Source organism: Scyliorhinus torazame, chromosome 5, assembly GCF_047496885.1.
Source record: "Scyliorhinus torazame isolate Kashiwa2021f chromosome 5, sScyTor2.1, whole genome shotgun sequence".
In the NCBI taxonomy this organism is placed as follows: domain Eukaryota; kingdom Metazoa; phylum Chordata; class Chondrichthyes; order Carcharhiniformes; family Scyliorhinidae; genus Scyliorhinus; species Scyliorhinus torazame.
This window is the reverse complement of record NC_092711.1, coordinates 77,424,723-77,445,159: the sequence shown is the minus strand read 5'-3', so window position 1 is coordinate 77,445,159 and position 20,437 is coordinate 77,424,723. Positions and strand designations below refer to the sequence as shown.

Below are 20,437 nucleotides of genomic sequence, written 5' to 3'. Positions count from 1 at the left end.
AGGTCAAGGAAGCCCTTTTATACCTCGAACATGTGGCTTCCTGCAGCCATTTCACCTTCTGTACCTTTTCTATATTAACTATGTATTGATTTCACAGCAAAAAACAACAATTAAATTCATGATTATTCAGTAGTGAACATTGATTATCATTAGTGAATTGGTGTATTGGGTAATTATGTTGTAAAGACTAGATCTTTATTTTAAAAAATAACACTATCAACCAAAATGTTTCCAGAAACTGCAGAGTTATCAGAATTTGGTTGAAAAAATAAATTACTTTATAATTTTGAGAAGTTACTAGACATCATATTCAGCGAGGTCTATGTGGGCTAGGCAGTGGTGTAATGGTATCGTTACTGGGCTAGTAATCCAGAGACCCAGGTTAATGTTCTGGGGATCTGGGATCGAATCTGGCAAGATAGATGGTGAAATTGAATAAAAGTTTGCAATTAGAAGTCCAATGATGACATTGTTGATTGTTGTAAAACCCACCTCGTTCACTAAAGACCTTAATGAAATCTGCTCTCCTTATGTGGCCTAGCCTAAACGTGACACCAGATCCACAGCAATGTTGCGGTTAATTTGTAAGTGTCCCCTGAAATAGCCTCACGCAGTTCAAGGGCAATTGGAATGCGCAGTAAATGCTGGCCCAGCCAGTGACTCCCACGAATGAATAATTTTTAAGAAGACTCTTTGTTCAATCTGAAACTAGTAAGAAATTCTCTTTGATTGGATTTTTAATTTTTTTTTTAAACTTAGAGTACCCAATTTTTTTTTTTCCAATTAAGGGATAATTTAGTATGGCCAATCCACCTAACCTGTACATCTTTGGGTTGTGGGGACATGGGGAGAATGTGCAAACTCCACACGGACAGTGATCCAGGGCCGGGATTCAAACCCGGGTTCTCCGCGCCGCAGTCCCAGTGCTAACCGCTGCGCCACATGCCACCCTCTTTTTGATTGGATTTGATTTGTTGTCACATGTACCGAGGTACTGAAAAGTATTGTTCCATCCATGAAAAAACATAGGACATGCGATAAATATACAATGTAAATACACAGACACCAGGTGAAGCATATGGACTTTAGTACGACTCAGTAGAGAACAGTGCATCTTGTATTAACCAAATGTATTAATTACAAATTACTGTATTAATTATTTTGTAACATGATTAAATGTGTAGTGATCCTTAATTGAGTTACAGTTAATGAAACAATTTGTTTTTATTCATTGGACGTGGACGTCGCAGGCTGTGCCAGCATTTATTACCCATCCCTCATTGCCCTTGAGGGGGCTGATAAGAGTCAACCACATTGCTATGGGTCTGGAGTCACATGTAGGCCAGACTGGGTAAGGACGGCAGATTTCCCTCCCTAAAGGACATTAGTAAACCAGCTGGTTTCATAGATTTTTAATTCCAGATATTTTATTGAGTTTAAATTCCATCACCTGCAGTAGTTGGATTCAAACCCGGGTCCCCAGATCATTATCCTGGGTCTCTGGATTACTTGTCCAGCGACGATACCACTACACCACCGCCTCCCCACTGTGTAACTGGTTAAATCTCTTTCCACTGTCAGTTCACTGGAACACTCTCACTCGGCTGCATGTGTATTTCGGTGCTTTTCCAGTCTCACTGATGTTTGAAATCTTTTCTCACAGGCAGAACAGAGAAACATTTCTCCTTCCACATTCGAAGGATGATATTCAGTTGCTGATGAATCAACTGACTTCTGTCCGAACTTGATGCAATATTTAATTCGAATTTCCCGAATGTAAACTTCTATTGTCCTGTGAAAGGAGTTTACAAAAGTCATCACTGTCAGGACAGGATAGATATTCACAACACCTAGTGCTCGTTTCTATGGAATATTCCTTCCTCTCCCATCCCCAAAACCTGTATATCTCCATCTCACACACTCCCTCCATTCTCTCTGCTGTGCCTAATATACACCGTCCCAATTCTTATGAATGACAATTCATGCTGATGAACATATCCATGTTCACTAATTCCTGTGCAGGGCAGAGACCTGAAAAGGATCATATAGGTAGGATATATGTATATATTACTGGATTAAAAATGTGTGTAATGTACACTGCATCACTTGGTGAGGCGATGACATATTGTTAATATCACATGACTAGTATGGGCAGCATGGTGGTTAGCACTGCTATCTCATGGTGCTGAGGTCCCAGGTTGATCCGACTCTGGGTTACTGTCCGTGTGGAGTTTGCACATTCTCCCCCTGTTTGCGTGGGTTCCATACCCACAACCCAAAGATGTGCAGGCGAGGTGGATTGGCCACGCTAAATTGACACTAAATTGGAAAAAATAAATTGCGTACTCTAAATTTACTTTTCAAAAGTAGAAGTCCAACACATTATCCATTGCCCATAGAGCCATACATATCCTTTGATCACTTTAGCCCTAAGAGCTATATCTCACTCCTTCAACGATTTTAGTATTGACGGGCAGCATGGTCAGCGCAGGCTTGGAGGGCCGAAGGGCCTGTTCCTGTGCTGTACTTTTCTTTGTTCTTTGTTCTTGAAATTGCACAATGTTTCGGCCTCAGTGACTTTCTGTGGTAATGAATTCCACAGGCTCATCACTCGCTGGGTGAAGGATTTCTCCTCACCTCAGTTTTATTCCTTATCCTCAAACTATGGGCCCCTAGTTCTGGACTCCCCACCAGCGGGAGCATTATTTCTGAATCTACTCTGTCCACTCCTGTTAGAAATTTATATGTTTCTATGAGATCCCCTCTCAGACCCACAACAATGTGGTTGATCTCAAATGCCCGAACAAATCAACCCAGTTCAAGGGCAATTAGGCAATAAAGGCTGACCCAGCCAGCGAGGTCTAGATATCATGAATGAATGAAAAAAAATTACAACAAAGAAGATCTTTATTTATGAGTGAATGCACATGACCAGGAACTTGTTACCTATGAGATGAATGAGTTCTAAATGAAATTGGATCAGCACTTGAAGAAATAAACTTGCTGGGGAAGGGGATACAGGCAGGGGATATAGACCGGGGAATGGACTGACTGGATTGATCTAAAGAGAGTCAACATGGACACAAGTTGTTAAATTTGACTTTGTGTGCTTTAGTGACACTATAACTGGAAAAATATAACACAACTAGAGTAATATATTACAAGACTAGAAATAATTATGAATGAAATTTATTACAGGCCAATAAATATCTAAAACATACCATATAACATCACGAGACATATCTCTATCCTCTCTTAATTTACTGCCCCCTTAAATGTCAATCGCCTCCTGAGGAAACCAGCCCTTTAATTGCGAACATTAGGAAAGAGACCATCCTTTTAGCCAGACAAATAAATGTCATGCTGAGAGTGCAAAGGATGTTAATGTCTTTAAGAGAGAGAGAGTGAGAGGAAGGCATGGTGGCTAGCATTGCTGCCTCACAGCTCCAGGGTCCCGGGAGATAGGATGGAGGTGTGGGCTTAAGTACTTACCTACCCTTAAGTAGGGTGCAGACTCGATGTGGCCGAATAGCCTCCTTCTTTACTGTAGGGATTCTATGACCTGGACCAACCTTTCCAGAGTGTCCAACCTCCCTGGATTCACTTCCTTTCCCTTCAGTTTCAGCAAATCAACAATTGAAATCCAGAATTAGAAAATAAATTGAAAGGGGAAAGAAAGTAAAGTGATTTTCTCACAGATGTTTGAAACAGGAGGAAGTTTCAGTCTCCGTGAAGCTCAATCTTCATTCACACAAAGCCCGCCCTCTGATTGCCTGGAGGTGCAGAGTCCTTCCGGTCCTCCAGAGCTCCTCGTTGGCCGGTTACCGGGAAACCTTGGCTGGTAGGGGTCTTGGGGAGGGGCAGGGTCACAATGACGTCACTGTGAAGCAGTGATTCTTATTGGCTGATTCAGGCAGGACTCCGTTGTGGCGTCACAATGGCTCAGAGGGTTCACCCAGCACACAATTGGAGTCCCATTGGGAGAATATCACTGGTTCCTGCAGTAAAACACTGCGGATTGGACAACAGTTCAGCGCATCAAAGTGTCTCCCAGCCCCACGTGGGGTCGGAATCCGCTCCGCGCGAGTTGACCAATGGGAAGAGTCAGCGCACCGGAAGCACTATGATCATCCCGCGTCTGAATACGGAAGTTGGACAATGGGTCTGTGAACCTGTCCATTGCTGTGCAGCAAAGCGGCTGCTGCTCCATCGCTGAATGAAGATTCAGATTCACACAGACTAAACCTCCTCCCGTGTCCAATATCTGTGAGTAACACACTTCTTTTTCTCCACATTTCTAATTTTGAACTAAATTGTTGACTTGCAGGTGGGACAGGAGGTGAATTTAGGAAGGGTGCAGACTCTGGAAAGATTGTCCTAGGTCTTTCTCAGAGACATTGACATAATTTGCTCCCTCAGCTTGAAACATTTATTTCTAAGACAAAAGCAAACTACTGTGGATGCTGGAATCTGAAACAAAAACAGAAAATGCTGGAAAATGTCACGTCTCGAGCCTGGATGGCTTTGTCAAAGAGTCGTCCAGACTCGAAACATTAGCTCTGTTCTCTCTCCACAGATGCTGTCAGACCTGCTGAGGTTTTCCAGCATTTTCTGTTTTTGTGACATGTATTGTCTGGCTAAAAGGATGGTGCTTTCTAATGTTCATAATTATAGGGATGGTTTCCCCAGTAGATGGTTGACATTTAAGGAGACAGTAAATTAATATAGGATAGAATGTATCTAGTGTTGTTATATGGTACTTATTTTATCTAAATTATTTTGATTGTGAAAAACTGCATTTATTATTATTTCTATTTTAAAAAATATATTACTAAATATATTCCCAGCCATAGAATCATTAAGGCACAAAAAGAGTCCATTCGGTAACTTGAGTCCATGCCGAGACACTCTAAAGCAATCCAGTCAATCCCTTCCCCCTCTATAATCCAGTTTCTGTGTCGGTTTGTTTTCTCCAATTGCCTATGGAATTTAATTTTGAAATTATTTGTCTCCACTTCCACCATCCTCAGAGATTGGGGATTTCCACATTATGACCACTGGCTGTTTAAATAAAGCTCTTCCACACTTCCCCTTCCAATTGTATGTCCCTCCAATTAAGAAATACATTACTGTATGTCACACACACACATACATACAAGCAGTCTCTATAAAGATTTTTAATCCACTGTCCTGGACAGAAAGCAGTGACCGTGGATCTGTCAATCAGCATGAATCGCTCCTTCAGAAGAATTGGGGGTGTGAATATTAAGTACAGCAAAGTGCAAAAGGGAGTCTGTCTGGGATGACTTTAGGCAAAAGAGCGATGAAAGAATAATCCATTGAAACTAGATTTGTCTGTTGTATTTCTGTACTGTACTGACAGTGATGACATTTGTAAACTCTCACAGGATATTCAAAGGGGAGGATTTGCAGTAAAATCTCAAACCAAACTTCACATTAAGATCTGACAGAGTCACTCAATTCGTTTAGGACGGGGAAAACCGTTGGCTGTTTTACTGTCAGTGTGACTGGAAAAGCATTGTGTCACGGACACCCGCACCATGGGGAAACCGTGGAAATGTGGAGATTGTGGGAAGGGATTCGGATCCCCATCTGAGCTGGAAACTCATCGACGCACTCACACCGGGGAGAGACCGTTGATCGGCTCTCAATGCGAGAAGGGATTTAGTACGTTATCCAACCTGCGGACACACCAGCGAGCTCACAGCGATGTGCCACTGTTCATCTGCTCTGAGTGTGGGAAAGGATTTACTACTTCATTCAACCTATGCACACACCAGCAAGTTCACACTGGGGAGAAGCCGTTTACCTGCTCCGTACGTTTGAAGGCATTCGGATGTCAATACAACCTACAGAGACACCAGCGAGTTCACACTGAGGAGAGACCATTCACCTGCTCAGTGTGTGGGAAGGGATTTACTGATTCGTCCAACCTGCTAGCACACCAGCGAGTTCACACTGATGAGAAACCGTTTATCTGTTCCGTGTGTGGGAAAGGATTCAGAAGTGCAGCCCACCTGCAGAAACACCAGCGAGTTCACAAGTCATTACAGGGGTTGGATTCTGCTGTTGTTGCTGCTGTTAATCACATCCAGGACTGAACCATGTTCATTCTGACAGTTGAAGTGGGAGGGTCAGAGAGTTTGTTTCTGTTGCACTGGCTGGTCTCCCAATTTACAATCCAGTGACTGAATTTCCTTGAACGAGGGCACATTTCCACTGAAACGATTCACAGAAGCAGATGTAATGTATTAATTTTATCTTGTACAGTTATGATGAATGTTTATTATATTAAATATATTGTATTGTAGGAACCAGAGTAGGCCATTCAGCCCCTCGATTCAATGAGATCATGGCTGATCTGTGGCTTATCCCCATATACCTGCCTTTGGCCCATGTCCCTTAATATCTTTGCTTCACAAAAATCTATCCATCTCTGATTTAAAATGAACAACTGTTCTAGCTTCAACTGCTGTGTGTGGGAGAGAGTTCCAAACCTCTCCCACCCTGTGTGTGAAGACGTTTTTCCCATCTCTTCTGAATGGTCTGGCCCTAATTTCCAGATTATGCCCCTAGGTTTAGAGGCTCCAACCAAGGAAAATAGTTTACCTTTATCGACCTTATCTTCTCCTGTTAATATCTCCTTTTTCACATTTTCTCCCAAATTTACACCCACCGAATACAATGTCAATCCCCATCTCAACAACAACAATCCCATCCTCCCACCAAACCCCCAAACAACTGCTCGCATGTTAAAATAAACAAATAACAAAAAGGAATCGGGAATCACCCACCATCACCATTAACATATACCAACCCCCCCTCCCTAATGTTCGATGTTATCCAATTCTTGAAAGTGCATAATGAATTACGCCCATGAATTGTAGAACTCCTCCATCCTTCCCCTCTGTTCAAACTTAACCTTCTCAAGAGTTAAGAATTCCAACAGGTCCTCCCACCATGCCAGGGCACAGGGTGGAGAGGTTGCTCTCCATCCCAACAGGATCCGCCTTTGGGCTATCAACGAGGTGAAGGCTACAACATCTGCCTCCACACCCGTTTCCAACCCCGGCTGGTCCGACACCCCGAATATGGCCTCCCGGGGATCCGGGTCCTGTTTCACGTGCACCACTTTAGTGATTACCCTAAAAACCTCCTTCCAGTAATCCTCCAGCTTTGGATGGGACCAGAACATATGAACATGATTCGCTGTAAAGTAAAATGGGAAAGATGTCAATTGAAACAAGTAGGTATGACAAAACCCAAAGGTCTGAGAAAAAGCAAGCAAAAATCCCACAAAGGGTTAACAGCATTCAGAAAAGAGGGTTTGAAATGCAAATAGCCTTTACCAGCTTGAAAACCAGCTTGAGACTGCTTAATCTGACGCTGTCCTTTCAAGTTAAAGAAAAACTAGTCATTTAAGTTTTTAGTTACATCGAGGGAAAACTACCTCACACTTTCATAGAAGTTAATTATTTTAGCAAGCAGTTGATACGAATTGCCAGAGTCTAATAAAGCAGAAATTAACACCAAGAAGGAGTCTGTTTAAACATGACTAGAACCAGAGGTATCACTCCACTAAGATTAAGAGACAAATATCAAAGCATTTTTACCAATGCTTATCATTGAAGCATCTTCTTGTTCGACATGATGGAAACTAGGAGTGTGCAACAGACAAATAAAATTACATAAATGAGCAGAAGATATTACTTGAAGATAATAAAATTTAACCAGCACTGCTTTGAGAAGGAAATAAATATCCTGAATCGCTATAGTCATTCACTTCCAGCTCTCAGAGCTGTTTCGGTAGATGGGAATGATTGAATGCACGAACCTAACAAGGGATCGAAGCTACTGAGAACACCCACAGATAAGAAGAGAGATTGTCAAGGATGCCACGAAGGTCTGATCAACTCGAACGGAAAATCCAGAAGCAAGATCTTTTTTACTTGTTGTCAAGTCAGTGATGTTATGTTTTGAAGTAAAATAAAGTGATTAAAAAATTAACCGTAACCTGAAACAGAGGTTATTACAAAATATCGATGAGTCTACTATACTTTCTTAGCAAGGCGGGACCCAGGATCAAAGCTATTAAGTGGTAAGTAGATAAAACCTTCTTTGAAGATATAGATTATATCTTCTAACTTGAAACACTAGTTTGGCCTGAATAGCACCTACTTAAATCTGTGAAGGAATCGAGGAGTGAAAATCCTTGTTCACCATTTAGAACATCTTTTTTGACCCTTTTTGGTTCAGGGGGAGATTTCTAAGAATAGTGGTGATTTTAACTTGAAGGCATGCACTCTCCGGGGCACCTCACAACAGAACCCCTCCTCCATACCCTCTCCCAACTCTTCCTCCCACTTTGCTTTGATCCCTTCCAGTGGTGCCTTCTCCTCTTCCAAATTAGCCCGGTAAACCGCCGACACTACGCCCTATGTGTAGGTTAAGTTAAGGAGTTATTGGGACAGAGCAGAGGAGTGAACTTGGATGCAGTGCTCTTTCAAAGGGTTGGTGCAAACTCAATGGACTGAATGGCCTCCTTCTGTACTGTAGGAATTCTCTGATTCTATCATTTATTGGTCCAAAATGAACAACCTCACATTTGCTAACTTTGAATTCCATCTGCCACAATTTTGCCCATTCTAGTCTGTCACTATCTTCTTACAATTTTTTTGTTTTTTTAAAATAAATTTAGAGTACCAAATTATTATTTTTTTCCAATTAAGGGGCAATTTAGCCTGGCCAATCCACCTAACCTGCACATCATTGGGTTGTGGGGGTGAAACCCACGCAGACACAGGGTGAATGTGCAAACTCCACACGGACGGTGACCCAGGGCCGGGCTTCAAACCCGGGTCCTCAGCGCCTCAGTCCCACTGTTAACTGCGCCATATGCCACCCTATCTTGTAATTTAATGCTATCATCTAGCCTGTCTACAATATCACCTAACTTTGTGTCATCTGCAGATTTGGATATATGACTTTCTATGTCATCATCCATAGGGCAGCACGGTAGCCTTGTGGATAGCACAATTGCTTCACAGCTCCAGGGTCCCAGGTTCGATTCTGGCTTGGGTCACTGTCTGTGCGGAGTTTGCACATCCTCCCCGTGTGTGCGTGGGTTTCCTCCGGGTGCTCCGGTTTCCTCCCACAGTCCAAAGATGTGCGGGTTAGGTGGATTGGCCATGATAAATTACCCTTAGTGTCCAAAATTGCCCTTAGTGTTGGGTGGGGTTACTGGGTTATGGGGATAGGGTGGTGGTGTGGACCTTGGGTAGGGTGCTCTTTCCAAGAGCCAGTGCAGACTCGATGGGCTGAATGGCCTCCTTCTGCACTGTAAATTCTATGATAATCTATGATCCAAGTCATTAATGAATAATTGCGGTCCCAACACAAATCCCTGTGGTACACCACTAGTCACATCCTGTCAATTAGAGTACTTCCCATTATCCCCACTCTGTCACCTGCCACTCAACCAATTTCTAACTATCCTGGCCGCGAGGTTTGCTAGTGTCACACGGGAGGGTTTAAACTAGTATGGCAGGGGTGTGGGCATGGGAGCAATAGGTCAGAAGGTGAGAGCATTGAGGGAGAACTAGGGAATAGGGACAGTACGGCTCTGAGGCAGAGCAGACAGGGAGAAGTTGCTGAACACAGCGGGTCTGGTGGCCTGAAGTGCATATGTTTTAATGCAAGAAGTATTACGGGTAAGGCAGATGAACTTAGAGCTTGGATTAGTACTTGGAACTATGATGTTGTTGCCATTACAGAGACCTGGTTGAGGGAAGGGCAGGATTGGCAGCTAAACGTTCCAGGATTTAGATGTTTCAGGTGGGATAGAGGGGGATGTAAAAGGGGAGGCGGAGTTGCGCTACTGGTTAGGGAGAATATCACAGCTGTCCTGCGGGAGGACACCTCAGAGGGCAGTGAGGCTATATGGGTAGAGATCAGGAATAAAAAGGGTGCAGTCACAATGTTGGGGGTTTACTACAGGCCTCCCAACAGCCAGCGGGAGATAGAGGAGCAGATAGGTAGACAGATTTTGGAAAAGAGTAAAAACAACAGGGTTGTGGTGATGGGAGACTTCAACTTCCCCAATATTGACTGGGACTCACTTAGTGCCTGGGGTTTAGACGGGGCGGAGTTTGTAAGGCGCATCCAGGAGGGCTTCTTAAAACAATATGTGGACAGTCCAACTAGGGAAGGGGCGGTACTGGACCTGGTATTGGGGAATGAGCCCGGCCAGGTGGTAGAAGTTTCAGTAGGGGAGCATTTCGGGAACAGTGACCACAATTCAGTAAGTTTTAAAGTGCTGGTGGACAAGGATAAGAGTGGTTCTAGGATGAATGTGCTAAATTGGGGGAAGGCTAATTATAACAATATTAGGCGGGAACTGAAGAACATAGATTGGGGGCGGATGTTTGAGGGCAAATCAACATCTGACATGTGGGAGGCTTTCAAGTGTCAGTTGAAAGGAATTCAGGACCGGCATGTTCCTGTGAGGAAGAAGGATAAATACGTCAATTTTCGGGAACCTTGGATAACGAGAGATATTGTAGGCCTCATCAAAAAGAAAAAGGAGGCATTTGTCAGGGCTAAAAGGCTGGGAACAGACGAAGCCTGTGTGGAATATAAGGAAAGAAGGAAGGAACTTAAGCAAGGAGTCAGGAGGGCTAGAAGAGGTCACGAAAAGTCATTGGCAAATAGGGTTAAGGAAAATCCCAAGGCTTTTTACACGGACATAAAAAGCAAGAGCGTAGCCAGGGAAAGGGTTGGCCCACTGAAGGATAGGCAAGGGAATCTATGTGTGGAGCCAGAGGAAATGGGCGAGGTACTAAATGAATACTTTGCACCAGTATTCACCAAAGAGAAGAAATTGGTAGATGCTGAGTCTGGAGAAGGGTGTGTAGATAGCCTGGGTCACGTTGAGATCCAAAAAGACGAGGTGTTGGGTGTCTTAAAAAATATTAAGGTAGATAAGTCCCAAGGGCCTGATGGGATCTACCCCAGAATACTGAAGGAGGCTGGAGAGGAAATTGCTGAGACTTTGACAGAAATCTATGGATCCTCACTGTCTTCAGGTGATGTCCCGTAGGACTGGAGAATAGCCAATGTTGTTCCTCTGTTTAGGAAGGGGAGCAAGGATAATCCCGGGAACTACAGGCCGGTGAGCCTTACTTCAGTGGTAGGGAAATTACTGGAGAGAATTCTTCGAGACAGGATCTACTCCCATTTGGAAGCAAATGGACGTATTAGTGAGAGGCAGCAGGGTTTTGTGAAGGGGAGGTTGTGTCTCACTAACTTGATAGACTTTTTCGAGGAGGTCACTAAGATGATAGATGCAGGTAGGGCAGTGGATGTTGTCTATATGGACTTCAGTAAGGCCTTTGACAAGGTCCCTCATGGTAGACTAGTACAAAAGATGAAGTCACACGGGATCAGGGGTGAGCTGGCAAGGTGGATACAGAACTGGCTAGATCATAGAAGGCAGAGAGTAGCAATGGAAGGATGCTTTTCTAATTGGAGGGCTGAGACCAGTGGTGTTCCACAGGGATCAGTGCTGGGACCTTTGCTGTTTGTAGTATATATAAATGATTTGGAGGAAAATGTAACTGGTCTGATTAGTAAGTTTGCAGACGACACAAAGATTGGTGGAATTGCGGATAGCGATGAGGACTGTCAGAGGATACAGCAGGATTTAGATTGTTTGGAGACTTGGGTGGAGGGATGGCAGATGGAGTTTAATTCGGACAAATGTGAGGTAATGCATTTTGGAAGGTCTAATGCAGGTAGGGAATATACAGTGAATGGTAGAACCCTCAAGAGTATTGAAAGTCAAAGAGATCTAGGAGTACAGGTCCACAGGTCACTGAAAGGGGCAACACAGGTGGAGACAGTAGTCAAGAAGGCATACGGCATGCTGGCCTTCATTGGCCGGGGCATTGAGTATAAGAATTGGCAAGTCATGTTGCAGCTGTATAGAACCTTAGTTAGGCCACACTTGGAGTATAGTGTTCAATTCTGGTCGCCACACTACCAGAAGGATGTGGAGGCTTTAGAGAGGGTGCAGAAGAGATTTACCAGAATGTTGCCTGGTATGGAGGGCATTAGCTATGAGGAGCGGTTGAATAAACTTGGTTTGTTCTCACTGGAACGAAGAAGGTTGAGGGGCGACCTGATAGAGGTCGACCAAATTATGAGGGGCATAGACAGAGTGGATAGTCAGAGGCTTTTCCCCGGGGTAGAGGGGTCAATTACTAGGGGGCATAGGTTTAAGGTGAGAGGGGCAAGGTTTAGAGTAAATGTACGAGGCAAGTTTTTTACGCAGAGGGTAGTGGGTGCCTGGAACTCGCTACCGGAGGAGGTGGTGGAAGCAGGGACGATAGTGACATTTAAGGGGCATCTTGACAAATACATGAATAGGATGGGAATAGAGGGATACGGACCCAGGAAGTGTAGAAGATTGTAGTTTAGTCGGGCAGCATGGTTGGCACGGGCTTGGAGGGCCGAAGGGCCTGTTCCTGTGCTGTACATATCTTTGTTCTTTGTTTGTTCTAACCAAGTTAATAATTTTCCCTCAACTCCATGGGCTTTCACTTCCGTTAACGGACTCTTATGTGGGACTTGGTCAAATGCCCCTGGAAGTCCAAGTTAATAACATCAATAGACATTCTCCTGTCCACTAGCTCAGTCACCTCTTCAAAATATTCACTGAGATTTGTCAGGTATACCCTTCCCTTCACCAATCCATGCTGGCTCTCCCTGATCGATCAAAATCTTTCAAGCTGTTCAGTTACCCTTTCCCTAAGTATAGAATCCAGCAATTTCCCCACCACAGATGTTAGGCTAACTGGTCTGTAATTCCCTGGTTTCCCCTTTCACTCTTCTTAAAAGGTGGAGTGACATGTCCAATTTTCCAATCCAGGGAGAGTACTCCTGAATCTCGTGAACTCTGAAAGTTTATAGTTTGGGCATCTACAATGTGCTCCCCTCCTTCCTTTAACACGCTCGCTTGGAAACCATTAGATCCTGGTGATTTGTCACTCTTCAGTGTCATTAATTTCCTAATTACTGATGCTATACTTACGTTAATTGTATTAAGTTCCTGTCCTCTATCAACATTACATTTTCAGGACTACCGGCAAGTTATCCTCCTTTTCAACTATAAACACTGAGGCAAAGTAATTGTTCAACACGTCTGCCATTTTCCCATTATCACTGACAATCTCTCCATTTTCAGCTTTTAGTGGCCGACACTACTTTTGTCCACCTGCTTTCCCTTTATATAACTGCAACATTTCTTCTTATATACTTGCGCTGTATCTCATTAAATGTTTCTTAAATATTCTCCACAGATCTTCAGTTGTTTGACCCGTTAACAGATGCTCCCAGTTTACCGTGGACGGTCTCTGCCTCATCCCGTTAACATCAGCCTTACCCAAGTCTGAAACTCCAGTATCTGAATCGTGCTTTTCACTTTCAAACGCTACATTGAGTTCAATCATGTTGTGATCACTATTTGATAAATGTTTGTGCACACTTAGGCCATTAATAGAATTTGGTTCATAACTAAATCTATTACTGATCCCCTTGTTACATCTCGAACATGTTGCTGCAGGAAACTACATGTTCCAGAAATTCACTACCTTTCTGATAGCTGCTTGTCTGCCTCTCCCAATCTTGTGTAAGTTAAAATCCCCCATTAATACTACACTGCCTTTGTCACACATGTGCCTAATTTCTGGATTAAGCATTCTCCTGCCCACTACCTCAGTCACCTCTTCAAAAAATTCAATGAGATTTGTCAGACATCACTGTCCCTTCACCAATCCATGCTGGCTCTCCCTGTTTGATCAAAATGTTGATATATGCTGTACACCTCAGAGCCCCCAATGGGGAAGTCTGGGATGAAACGGTTCCTTGATGGACTGGACATTCCAGTCGTGGGGGAGGGCAAAATACGGGGCTTGGAAGCACCACTAGCACTGGGAGAGATCATGGACAGCATTAGCTCCATGCAGGCGGGGAATTCTGCAAAAAATTTGGGACAGCACTGGCCCCGCATCTGCGGGAGATGTTCACAGACTCGCTAGCGAGGGGCACACTGCCACCCACGCTCGCACAGGCCTCAATCTCGCTGGTACCTAAGAAAGACAAAGACCCAATGGAATGTGGGTCATACAGACCCATCTCACTGCTGAATGCAGACGCCAAAATACTGACCAAAATCCTAGCCAAAAGGTTAGAAGACTGTGTACCTGAGGTGGTCGCAGAGGACCAGACGGGATTTGTCAAAGGTAGACAGCTTACCTCGAACATCAGGTGCCTGTTGAACGTGATAATGACCCCCTCCGGGGAGAGAACACCAGAGGTGATGGTCTCCCTAGATGCAGAAAAGGCCTTCGGCAGAGTCGAATGGAAAAACCTCAGAGGTAGTGGAGCGGTTCGGACTTGGAACAGGGTTCACCTCCTGGGTAAAGCTCCTATACAACACTCCCATGGCGAGCGTATGGACCAACAATACCAACTGCCAATACTTCCAGCTGCACAGGGGCACCAGACAAGGATGCCCACTGACCCCGCTGCTGTTCGCTCTAGCGATCGAGCCACTAGCAATCACGCTCAGAGCAGCAAATAGCTGGAGGGGGAACCGAAGGGGAGGCAGAGAGCACAGAGTCTCACTCTATGCAGATGACCTGCTGCTCTACATTTCAGATCCACAGAGCAGCATGGACGGAATCATCGCGCTCCTGAAAGAGTTGGCACCTTCTCGGGCTACAAACTCAACATGAGCAAAAGCAAGATCTTCCTGGTACACCCACAAGTAGGTGGGGCAGCCCTAACGGGACTGCCTTTTAAACAAGCCCGACTCAAATTCCTCTACCTGGGAATCCAAATAGCCCATGACTGGAAAGGGATCCACAAATGGAACCTCAGCAGTCTGACAGAGGAAGTAAAAAAGGACCTGCAAAGATTGAACACACTCCCACTCTCCCTCGCGGGGAGAGTCCAGATGATCAAAATGAATGTGCTGCCCAGGTACCTCTTTCTATTCAGATCCATCCCGATCTACATCCCCAAGGCCTTTTTCAAAGCACTAGACAAACTAATCGTGGCGTTCGTATTGGGGGTGGGGGGGGGGAAGAATGCTAGGATCCCAAAGAAGGTCTTACAAAAAACAAAATCCAGTGGGGGGGGCTTGCCCTCCCAAACCTACAACTTTACCACTGGGCGTCGACGGCCGAGCGAATAAGGGGATGGATCAAGGAGCCAGAAGCCGAGTGGGTGCGCGTGGAGGAGGCCTCCTGCAGGGGGACCTCCCTCCGGGCCCTGGCCACGGTGGCGCTCCCATCCCCACCCAAAAAACACTACAGCAGGAGGGAAGGACAGAAGGACACTGACAGTCAGGGGCCTATACACGGATGGAAGGATCGCAACACTGGGCGAACTGACAGAGAAATTCCAGCTAGCCAGGGGGAATGAGCTAAGGTACCTGCAATTAAAAAAACCTCCTACGAAAGGAGACAGGGACATACCCACAACCACCACGAGAGACGTTACTGGAAGAGTTACTGGACGCAAACATACTAGATAAAGGAAACTGTAGTGAAATGTATGACCGACTGGTAGAAGGGGCCGACATCTTACTGGACGCAACAAGAATGAAGTGAGAGGAGGACCGGGGGATCGAAATAGGGTGGGGACTCTGGAGCGAAGCACTGCATAGGGTCAACTCCACCTCCACGTGCGCAAGGCTCAGCCTGACGCAACTAAAAATGGTACATAGAGCCCACTTAACAAGAACCCGTATGAGTAGGTTCTTCCCGGAGGTGGAGGATAGATGTGAGCGGTGCCAAGGAGGCCCAGCCAACCACGGCCACATGTTCTGGTTCTGCCCCAGACGTGTGGAGTACTGGACAGCCTTCTTCGAGGCAATGTCCAAAGTGGTGGGGATGAGGGTAGAGCCATGCCCGAAAGTGGCGGTCTTCGGGGTTTCAGACCAGCCAGATCTATTCCTGGGGAGGAGGGCGGACGCCCTTGCCTTTGCCTCCCTGATCGCCCGCCGTAGAATCCTGTTCGGCTGGCGGTCAGCAGCACCACCCAAAGCTGCAGACTGGCTGTCCAACCTCTCGGAATCTCTCCAAATGGAGAAAATCAAATTCGCCATCCGAGGGTCAGACGACGGCTTCCACAGAACGTGGGAGCCATTCACCCAAATGTTCCGAGACCTGTTTGTGGCCAACAAACAAGCAGAAGAATAGCCAGATAGCCAAGAAACAGGGGAGAGTAGCCAAAACGTGAGAGGGAGAGATAGACCGGGAGGGAGTGGGGGTGGGGGGTGGGCAGAGACAGCTAAATCTAAGAGGAAGGAAAGGCGAGCCACAGGGGGAGGTGGGGGGCAGGAGTGGGGAGAGGGGGGGGGGTAGAGGGAAGAGACAGGGAACAATAGAGGATAGCCAGGGAGGGGGGAGGCAGGGAAGCGTTAACAAACTTAACGTCCAAAGGAACAGAGAAAACGGGGAAGACGGGAGGACCGCAGAAGTGGAACGAGACGACAGCGGCAGCGAACTCCGTCTGGGAGAAGCAAGGGACAACACCATCACAAACAGATGCCTACTTATGTGTGTAAATAATTTTGCCAAGTGTACAGAGCTGCTGCTGTTGAGCACCGGGGGCGTAATACCGTCCGATGGCTTCTCAGGGAAAATTAAAACATCAGCAGCAGTAGGGGAGTGGGGGTGAGTGCTCCATTGGGAGGGTGTGGGAAGACTGAGGCGCGTGCGGTCACGTCTCATCAATTGCTATTGTATATTCTCTTTTTGCACTATGTTAATTTTCACTCTATTTTGCTGTGTTAGGATTATTACTATTTATTATGAAAAATTTTGCAAAATTTTAATTTAAAAAAATATTTTTTTTGAAAAAATGTTGATATATTACCCAAGCCACGTCCAAATTGGCATAGAGATGAGAAAATTAGGGAAGTTAACACGTGGCTAAAGGAGTGGTGTGGGAAGGAGGGGTTCCATTTCATGGAATACGATCTAAAACCTCAGAACTGCCACCAGGGGGTGATATACAACACCCATTATAGTTTTAGATCATTTCCTGTTCCTCAGTTCCACCCATATGGTCTCCACTGGATGCTTTCCCCTCATTATATCCTCCCTCATCATTGAGGTTATAGTATTTCTAATCAGTAAGGCCACTCCACTCCCTTGACCAACTTCCCTGCCCCTCCTGTAAACTTTATAACCAGGAATATTTAGTTCCCAGTCCCGACCATCCCACAGCCATGTAATAGCAGCTGCATCATAATCTTTAATTTGAATTGCATCTGCAGCTCATCTTGTTTATTCCTTACACTCCGTGCATTAGTTTATAGAACTCTGACTTGGGCCCCCCCCCCCCCCCCCCCCCACTCCTCTTTAACCTGTCCCACAGCATTGATGCTTTATTCGCTGTTTATTATTTTTCTCTTCCGGTTTAACCAGTATACTTCTCGTAGTTTTGCCATTAACTACAGTTCCTGAAGTTGGTTCCTAACTACTCTCTGCCCTGCTAATTGATTTTGTAACTATATTGACCCCCCCCCCATGAACTAGTTTAAAGTCCTTCTGATCACCAATTTATCTTTTCCGCTCGGACACTGGTCCCAGATCATTTCAGGTGGAGACCATCCCAACAATACAGTTCCCGCTTGTCCCAATATTGATCCCAGTGACCCACCAAATGGAACCCCTCTTTCCCACACCACTCCTTTAGCCACGTATTTGCTTCCCTAATTTTCTCATCTCTATGCCATCTTAACTAATGGATAATCAGCGATTCCATCCATTTACTTGTCTACCTATATAGGGCTAATGGAATTTTGTTTGTAGCTAGAAGTTTCCCTGAGGTTTAGATAATTGAGGGTTTTTAGCCTTCGTAAGATGGTCATAAGATAGTTAGTTGGCTGAAGATGATGTAATTAATGGGAGGAGCCAGGTCTGTCAGAAGTAGTTTAGCTTTTTGCCTGCCAAAGACAGAAGGACCTACAGTAGGTCTGAAAGGGTATCTCGGACTTCTGGTGGCTATGAAGGAATAAGTCACATTTTTGGTGGCTCCCACTTTGGTTGGACTTTTGGGCCTTTTCCCCCGACTTTTTAACCGACTTGAATTGCAGAACGGATGTTAGTGGCAATTCTCTACTGATTTCCCACTTCAGTGCAAGGAGAAAAGGACTGGAAGTGTTTGTAAGGGCAGAAACAAGAAGACAGAGATAACTTGGGCTGTGTTGCAACAGGGGACAGCATGGCGGAGGGGCGAACCTCTGGCTTGTCGACCCAGCAGTCTATGGAGCAGCTATGCAAGTCATCCAGGAGGGCTTTGCTACGCAGAAACGGGTCTGCTTGGACCCGATAAAAGCATTGATTGAGTGATTGGAGCTCAGTTTGGACACCCAGGATCGGGCGATCCAGAAGGTGGAGAACGCGCTGGCTGAGCAGGAGGAGCATCAGACTGCGGTGGAGTTGGAGGTGGGGATGCTGAGGGATCAGCAAAAGAAGCTTCTGGATCCCGCCGGCAGAACCTAAGAATTGTTGGGCTCCCAGAGGGGTCCGTAGGAACGGACACTGGGGCATACGTCGCAGGCATGTTTGAGAAGCTGCTGGATGGGGCATTCTCCGGCCCTTGGAGGTGGATAGGGCTCACAGAGCACCTGTGAAGAAGCCACGAATGGGACCCCCCCCCCACAACCCCCCCAACCCCCCGAGGGCTATGGTGGTGAGATTCCACAGGTTGTCGATAAGGAGCGTATTCTGCAGTGGGCCAAGCAGACACGGAGCGGCAAGTGGGACAAAAGGATCCTGCGGGTTTACCAAGACCTGAGTGTGCAGGTGGCCAGGAGGAGAGCAGGTTTCAATCAGATCAGGGCGATCCTGTTCAAGAAAAAGGTGAAGTTTGGACTGTTATACCCAGCCCGTCTCTGGGTCACGCATGAGGATCAGCACCTTTATTTTGAGTCGCCTGAGGACGCGTTGGACTTTGCAAGAAAGAAAGGGCTGACGAAGGACTGAGAACTTTTGAATTTGGCTGCAACGTTCGTGTTTTGTTTTCTCTGTTTTGTGTCTGTTTTCGTAAAAAGTTTCTCGTTTTTCTTGGACAATGAGCCCACCAACTAGGCTGATCACCTGGAATGTTCGAGGGTTAAATGGGCCAGTCAAAAGGGCACGTGTGTTCGCGCATCTTAGGGGATTGAAGACGGTTGTGGTAATGTAGCAGGAGAAGCACCTTAAGGTAACGGACCAGGTTAGACTGAGGAAAGGCTGGGTCAGCCAGGTGATTCATTCGGAACTAGATTCAAAGATTAGGGGGGTCGCGATCCTGATCAATAAGCGGGTGGTTGAGGCGCCTAGAATAGTCTTGGATGTGGGAGGTCGGTACATTATGGTCAGTGGGAAACTGGAGGGGGTGCAGGTGGTATTAGTGAATGTATATGCACCAAATTGGGATGATGTGGAGTTTATAAAGAGGATGCTGGGGAAGATACCGGACCTGGACTCGCACAGGTTGGTCATGGGAGGGGACTTCAACACCGTTATGGACCCTGGCTTGGACCGTCAAGCTCGAAAACGGGCTGGGTGCCAGCAATGGCAAAGGAACTAAGAGGGTTCATGGAGCTGATTGGGGGGGGTGGGGTGGAGGAGTGGATCCATGGAGGTTCGGGCAGCCGGGGGTGAAGGAGTGCTTCACACATGCATAAAGTGTACTCCCGGATTGATTTCTTTATTTTGAGCAGGGTCTTTCTGGCTGGGGTGGTGGACACGGGGTATTCGGCGATTACAATCTCAGACCATGCACCGCACAGGGTTGAGCTGCAGGTTAGGAAAGGCAGTAATCAGCGCCCGCGCTGGAGGTTGGATGTGGGACTCTTGGCGGATGAAGGGGTGTGCGAGAGGCTGAGGAAATGCAGTGGGAGTCTCGTCACCATCCAACCATCACAGAGCTTTCCCCGTTCTGCTGAGCAAGAATCAACTATATTTATATATCCCAGGAGGTGGGGTGCACAGCCCAGGAGTTTGAGTAACCAGGCATTGTGAACTTACTCACCAATCACATCAGTCCAATTAGAAGTTGAGATGCATTCATCCAGGTTTCATTCTTCACTGCTGTTATTTGCAGTTGAACGCTCAGACAACATACAGAACCCCCGGTCTGAGCTGATCTCAGTGGGTGTAGTGAGGTTATCGATGGGTTTCGAATGTAAATCTACACAATGAAGATCAGAATTGGGTGAGTTTTTTCCTGCTCCACCGGCTGATCCAATAAACACTTGGCACCCCTTCAATTACCTTGTGTCAAATAGTTCAAATTCTCATTTTGGAAATGGAGTAAGGGGGTTTCCTTTTTAAATAAATTAACAGAAACATCC

The 20,437-nt window shown here is 45.8% G+C and overlaps 1 protein-coding gene across 1 annotated transcript in view; it reads left to right on the top strand.

Annotated features, from left to right (window-relative positions):
• Nucleotides 1-20,437, top strand: part of LOC140421435 (uncharacterized) — a 69,875-nt gene that overhangs the window by 28,621 nt on the left and 20,817 nt on the right. The gene's annotated exons all lie outside the window — the stretch shown is intronic.